Here is a 7,571-nt window from a genome sequence, read left to right on the forward strand (position 1 = left end):
TCTTTTACGTTTTATTTGCATATGAAAAGAGACAATACTTATGGAGGGCTTGCCAAGGGAGGAGAGCGAGTCTAGGTGAGCCAAAGAAACGGACCTAAAACACTATATTTAAAATTGCTACAGTTCCATACTTACTTTTGATAAACCACCTATATCACTGCCCCCGTCCTCCCAAGGCATGTCAACCTTAACATGGAAAAGGGGATCCCGTGATTGACACAAACAGGAAGGACTTTATACAAAAGGACACACCCTTACTTAACAATCTCATACACCTGGCACATACAAACCAACAAGGGTGTGTTTAAAATAGGTTGATGGTTATACCCCGTTACAAATGCATATTATATACACTTTCGTTTCAATGTAATTCAAGGAGATTCAGTTCAATATGTAGCTTACCTTCACAACAATATATTATATTTTTATTTAACTAGGCAAGTCAGTTAAGAAGAAATTCGTATTTACAATGACAGCCTACCCTAGTCAAACCCTAACAACACTTGCCAATTATGCACCACCCTATGGGACTTCCAATCACAGCCTACAGCCTGGAATTGAACCAGGGTTTCTAGTGACACCTCTAGCACTGAGATGCAGTGCCTTAGACCACTGCACCTATTCAGGAGCCTAGATGCTTGACAACACAAATATGCCATACTGAACCTACATACATAGGTATGTAACATGAACGAGGGCAGTAATTATACCATGTGGAACCTCAGTGTCATTGTTTCAGCTTTTTCAAAGACATCAATGCACAACATATAACATTCAACAGGACCTTGATGGACTGACAAAACATGGCCAGTTTCCCAAATTCCCACAAACACATATTTCAAGGCAACATAAGGGTGTGCTGTGGCCCTTCCACTTTTGCACAGAAAACAGGGCCAAACAGGACTCCCAATTATAGAGACCGTCGGGACGACTTGCCGGGGCACCGGTCCTTAAAAAGGCAAAAGCAAAAGGGCTTATTTGATTAATCTGGTCAGTCAGTCAGTCAGTGTGAGTCGGAAGGGAGGCTGGCAGGCCCGGAGGGAGCAGGGGCTGTGGGTAGGCAGTGAGGGGGAGTGAGGGAGGGCCTGGTTGGCGATGGCAGGCTGCTGACAGTCCCCCACCTCATTAGAGGGACAGTCAAAGGCTCTGCGGTGCATTCTGATGGAATGTATCTCCACTGAAGCATTTGAAGGGCTGTGAAGCCTGCTGGTGCATTGTGACCATGTCAGCCTAGGTGACCCAGAGCCTGTTCGTACCAGTACACTGTTTTGACATTAATTATCTCTCCACACCTCAATACAACCTCCTATAGTAAATGTCTACACAAACTTTTTATGTTTTTTTGTTCTTTTCAGTCCTCCCCTTAGTTTGTGGCTTGTTATTTTAGATGAAACACTTGTTTGTTGAAACTATTTAACTGGTATAAACAGATTTCAAACCTCTGCCTGTGCTTTTACAGTATGTCTCCTCTTCACCTGTCAAAAGTGACACATTGTTATGTACAGAAGCTTGTGATGGCAACGTCATGAAGACAAAATGCCTCTGGCTTTTCACCACAAGGATGATCAGCTGAGAGCTTATAGTATGTGGCCTACATTGAGATTGATGGTGTTAGTGTTGGGGGGATAAGGCAGAGAAGACCATGCATGGAGACTGGTTACCTAAACATTAGACTGTTACCATGGTTACCCCATGGATTTTCAGTATGACCGAAGTCACCCTAAAAAAGAAGCAATACAAGCCAGAATTTTGAATAAAATTATATTTACACTTACTTTACCGGTTGCACATTCTGTTGGTCCTTTTGGCATTAGCAGGTGGAGATGGGTAAACAACACTTTCCTGTGGATACACTGGCTTTTTGCGGTGCAGGTAGCACCTGTCGCTGGTATTTTCAATTGCTTGACACATTGCACGTGATGCCCATTATGTAAACAATAGCCCAATGTAACCGTACGTAGTCCACCGAAGCACGTTTCTTCTCAATCACATGGAAGTGTTTACCATTCAGTCGTTTAGGTGAGGCCATATTATGCAAGTATTTGTCACATGCAAATTGCATCAGTATTGAAAATAAAAACCGGAAATACAAACCGATATACAGATCAGAGTACTGAAGGTGGGGTTGATAAGGCTTCCTTGTGGATATTTTGTATCAGATTACCTCCTACATAGGGAAAAAAATCGTCAGACAACAGGTAAAGTAAGTTGAAATTAAGTGTGTTCAATATTTTGACTTATAATGGAATGCTGAGCCTACATGTTAGATACAAGAGTGTAGCATTTCACTCTCGGATTCTAAAAGAGGCCAGGAGCCTGGTTCCACTGATTGTGAATATAGTCTGAACAGAACAGATAACAACCGCTAGCACTGTTAGGGCTTCGCTGGTGACACCCCTGAGCTTAGGTATTATAAGAGAGTAATAACATTTCTGTCTGATGGCCAGGAGCAGATGGGGGAAGTGGGATCAGCTCTTGTGTGGCTGTTGTTTATTGGAGGCTTTCATAAAATGGGCCAACAGTGAGCAAACCTATCTACAAACATTCACTGTCCAATAGTAACCCCCCAACCTTAGTGTTCGGTGCTACAAAACAAATTAATACACCTCCGCATGACAAAACACACATCACCACTGAATAACCTGTCACTAGATAAAAAGTACTGTAAAAACAAAGAGAGTCCTGGATAGGCGTTCATTTTTTACCCTGAGCAATGGTGTTGTGAGGCCCCCAGATTGCGAGTGTGAATACAACAATGCTTCACTGGTTCCCTGGTGAGAAACATTAGACCATTTACAGCTTTCCTCTGTCCCGAGAAACAACCTGAAAAAGTGCAATGTCTCTCACCAATGAATCCAGGTGCAATGTGATTGTAATGCAAAAGGCAATTATCAGAGCCAATCGAGTGGAAAGGGGTTGTAGTAGCCACTGCAAACAGCTCTTCTCTGCCCTTCTCTGTCCTCTGCACATAACAACAAATTCACATCTGAGTCCCCATTTTATCATCTCAGGAGGACTCTTGATCCCACAATAAAGATGAGGCCTTATTCTGAATCAAAGCTATACGTTTACATTCTAATTTATCCCCTGAAATGTGTACGCTTGTTTATGTTCTAATAAGGTGTGCATGTATTCCCTCTAGTACTATTTCTGTGTTATGCCAATACCTGGCTTCCACTGTCCAAAATAAAGAAATACCTGATACACCAGAAATATATTCTCTACAGAATATACTGTACCTCCATGTTCTTTGACAATGATCAAAGCAAAGACTTTAAGGGTGCTCTCATACTTGTGGTTCTTGACTATATTAGTAGGACATGCTAATGTTGATAATGATGGCTCTTATCTCATTGTGACTGGCTGAAAATGGGCTGTATTCTTTCAAGCACAACTGCTAATGCATGTTTTTCTTGGAAAAGGCACAAGAGGCACTTACTGTACCACGTGTTTCTGGTGCAATGGGCAGGGTTCGCCTGCTCGTCCTAGTTGGATGATTATTCTAGATTTCACAACCCTTCCTAATCCAGGAGTTCCCAGCTCCCTGCTCCCGTTTCATCAGCCCTGGAAACACAAACAGAATAGACAAGAGGATAGTCCTGGAGATACCATTGATGTTTGAAGCATTTGAAGCCTTTCCAGCTCCAGTTGTCAAAGTCAAGGTGTTGAGGGTAAAAGTGATCCAACAGGACTGCACTCTACTGTACTGCAGTAGAAAAAGCGATAGAGGTCTGCTATCTGAAAAAGCACTGAAAAATAAATATGTTGTATGAACATTTGGATTTCCTAGGCCTGTACAAACACACTCTTTCTCCATTTGTTCTGCAATAAATTCCATTGTTGCTATCATTAAACACTCACAATGATGCTCTTGTTTGCCTAATGTTAGAGTACACCATGCAAATATTGTACTCAGTAGGAATATTGCTCACATTCAGAATAATATAAACATCTGCATAGATCAGTTAGTTCACAAATTATTACCTTCACACTGTGTGTTAATTACTTGTCACAGTAGAAAGTGAACAACTGGGATCTTTCAGAACAGATTTCAGCAGACTGCCTGTCTATCTGTACAGTAAGTGATCTTGGCTGCGTAAACATACCAAAGTGTCAAGCTCTTTGTCCTTGAGCTGTGCTCCCTGAAACTCAATTGCAGGACACTAGCAGCGAGCCATGTGAATAGAAAACCCATCAATTAAGCTGACATTACACTTCTGTTCCCTTGTCTTTCAAAAGCAGTGTATTATATTGCATGTCCACAGCTGCAAAGCCCAATGAGAATAAAGTTGCAGATTGAAATCCCAGTGATCCTAGTGAGAATGAAGGTGTTAATTACTGCCTGGGAGATTGTGCGGGTATGGTTATAAAATACTAGGCAGATGGGGCATAAAGACACCATCCTGCTTTCTAAGAACCTTTGCACCATTTTATCACATGTCAATGCAGTATTATTTCTGAAGTATAGGTTATTGTATCGTCATTTCCACAAAGGTGGACTAGAGAGATGGGGAGAAGGTCATTCAGAAATGATGCCACTTTATTGTATATCGGAGGTGGAATTGTTGTTTACCACCCCTCACATCTGTTGACTTGATAACCACATTTCAGGATTGTATATACATCTCTGTATGTATGAGGTGTATACACAAATGAATACCCACATAGTGAAGAAGATTGTTACCATGCTACCATATTTTATAAAATACAGGACAGAGAGGGAAGAGACAAAGTGATACCAATCGTCAATCTCACTGATTGAGATCTTTCTTGGCACATGGGGTTGGCTGGCCCACTAACAAGTTCTAAATATTAGGAAATCAATAAGATGTTAAAATAATGAAATAAAGGAGAATGGAATATTAAACACTAAGGAATAGAAAGTACTGTTGCAATGTCATTTTGAAAATATTATATGGATTGAGTGATGCCTGACTCAGTCAAATTTGACATCAAACCAGAAATCCTTTTACCGCGAATCAATCCAGGTCCTTAAAGGTAAAGCTCATACTTCTATGATTTTATCCTTGAACATAACTCAGTTTGGGGTATAATCATACTTCCTGTCCATTTAGACCTGGAATGGAACAAACAAGGCATACCTGTGGTTCACCGTCTCAGAAAAAAGATCAATGTCGATCTCAATCATTATTTTATAAACTGTAGTTTCAGCTACTTGTAATAACTTGTTCTTTTCAAGGTCAAAATAGTTAAAGGATGATCTCTGGCCTCAAATATAATTTGAAATACCGATGGTATTACATAAATACCCCTGGGGTCATTTGTATTGACACCTAGATTGATGGGTCACAGCATATTTTCCATCATGGATTTGACTGATGCCTGTTGTCTTTTTGAATTTCTGTGCACTTGTAGACAGACTGTGGGTGATATGTGCAATCTAACTGTGTCTAGGCTAGACAGTGTGTTGCATGATGTGTGGTAGTGGAAGATGCACATCACTGAGCTCTTGTGCTCTAAACTTGCTCTTGAGAGGATTCATAAAGTTGTGATTGTATTGTGCTTCCTGCTTTGTAGATCTCATCCGAGTTCTCAAATAGATAAAATATATCTTGCTTTTCAAACGGTTTAGGAAGGGGCTATTTTCCTATTTATCTATTCCCCTGTTTCTTGTTAGAGATGAAACATTATATATCTGACAGCTGTTTAGTATTCTACCATCTTACCACAACTCTGAATCATAACAGTTTGCCTGAACCCCAGAATAATTCTTTCACCTGAGCAACTTTAGCTCATTTTGGTGAAACCCTCATAGATTAATGGGGATGAGATAGAGAGGCTGATATGACAGATTGCAAACAATGGACATTTATCAAGAGCAGTGCGGTCAATCAAAAGCAAAGTCAAAGTGCGGAAGAGCATTACTTTTCTTTGCATATCACGGTGGTGTTTTGATCACAGTGTAAAGCAGTAGCTGATTAAATACATGCCAAAAGATTCCATGCTGGAACCTTAGGTGAGATATGTGATCCTTTACACAGAGCAGTCAGATGGGGGCTGATCTGATGGGTGTACACAGCAAATACACAGCAGAGGTCCTTGAATAATGAATGCATTGAAGTTGAATGTGAATGGTCCCTTCTGTCAGTCTGAAATAGTTACAGAAGTTGAGAGAAGTGCCTAGGCAGCACAGGCAGCAGCACCCTGGCTGGTTTTCCCCATGATGAATTGGTGGGTTATTTTTAGTCCGGCTCCAGAGAGGGGTCAGGTTGGCACCTCTGACAGGCCTAGGGAGGGAGAATCAGCTGGGCTGGGTCTGTGAAGTAGGTCCTCCATGACAGCAGATGGAGAACTGCAGATCTAGAGCCACCCTCCCTGGGCTCAGTTAATCGCTCCAGTGGAGTCAGCCGGCTGGGCTTCCAATCACTCTCATCTGCCTCCCCGTCTCGACGGGTCTCGGAAGTGAAATCAAAACTTGGTCTTCCAGATGGAGGGACAGACAATGTACAATATGTCCTGCTGCACCCCATACAACAGATTTATGACAGCCATAAAATGAGACAGCAAAATGTTTAGGGGCCTGTAAATAGTCCGGCTGGAGAGGTTTTTGGAGGCTTGAAGTTGATCGTTTTTTCCTTACTTGTTTCTTATGCTTTTTAACCTACATTATATTCACTGTAAGGTAATACACTGTGAATGTGGCATTCCACTTATCTGTATCCTGAAAAGAAGAACTATGACCAGGAACTATAATATTGTTTCGATAACGAGATAAATAATAAAGGTCAACATACATTTAATGATGAGATCTAACAAGCTAAGAAATTGCAACATCAAGTGTAACAGCAATAATTGATGTTGTCGACAGAACATGCTTCTTCACTCCCAAAGAATATGAGAACAGTGGCACTTCAAATTATGAATTCCAGTGAGCCCTCTAGCTGCCAGTTTCTGTCACTAGCAGTTCAAGGGCACAACACACATATTCCACACCTAGCCCCAAGGGCTGGAGGTCTGTCAGATAGTGTGTGTGTGTGTGTGTGTGTGTGTGTGTGTGTGTGTGTGTGTGTGTGTGTGTGTGTGTGTGTGTGTGTGTGTGTGTGTGTGTGTGTGTGTGTGTGTGTGTGTGAGAGAGAGAGAGAGAGAGAGAGAGAGAGAGAGAGAGAGAGAGAGAGAGAGAGAGAGAGAGAGAGAGAGAGAGAGTGTGCATGGGAGGCTCTCCTGACAGTGGGCCTACTTTTAATGAGGCACACCTGGCCCTCATTCATAATGGAAGTCAGATTTCATATTAATTTGGTGACCCTCTCCATCCAGGGTGATGTTTAACAGCTGTAGAAACCCAGTAACCGCTGCATAATGCATCATCATTCACGTGTTTGAACCAGAGGATGAGATCTCCATTGTTGAACCTCTCTCTCTCTGTATCCAACACAATCAGAGGGAGACAACAACAACGCATCCTGACACAATTAGATCATATCTGATTCAAAGACTTACAGGCCAATTTGATTTGACAATAGTTGCAGAAACAGCACTGCAGCTAAGACAGCATTTACAGCGCATAGTGCAGGCTGCTACTTCCTTCAGTAAGGTCTGTTATGCAAAGGTCT

The sequence above is a fragment of the Oncorhynchus keta genome, chromosome 10 (genome assembly GCF_023373465.1).
Source record: "Oncorhynchus keta strain PuntledgeMale-10-30-2019 chromosome 10, Oket_V2, whole genome shotgun sequence".
Classification (NCBI taxonomy): Eukaryota; Metazoa; Chordata; class Actinopteri; order Salmoniformes; family Salmonidae; genus Oncorhynchus; species Oncorhynchus keta.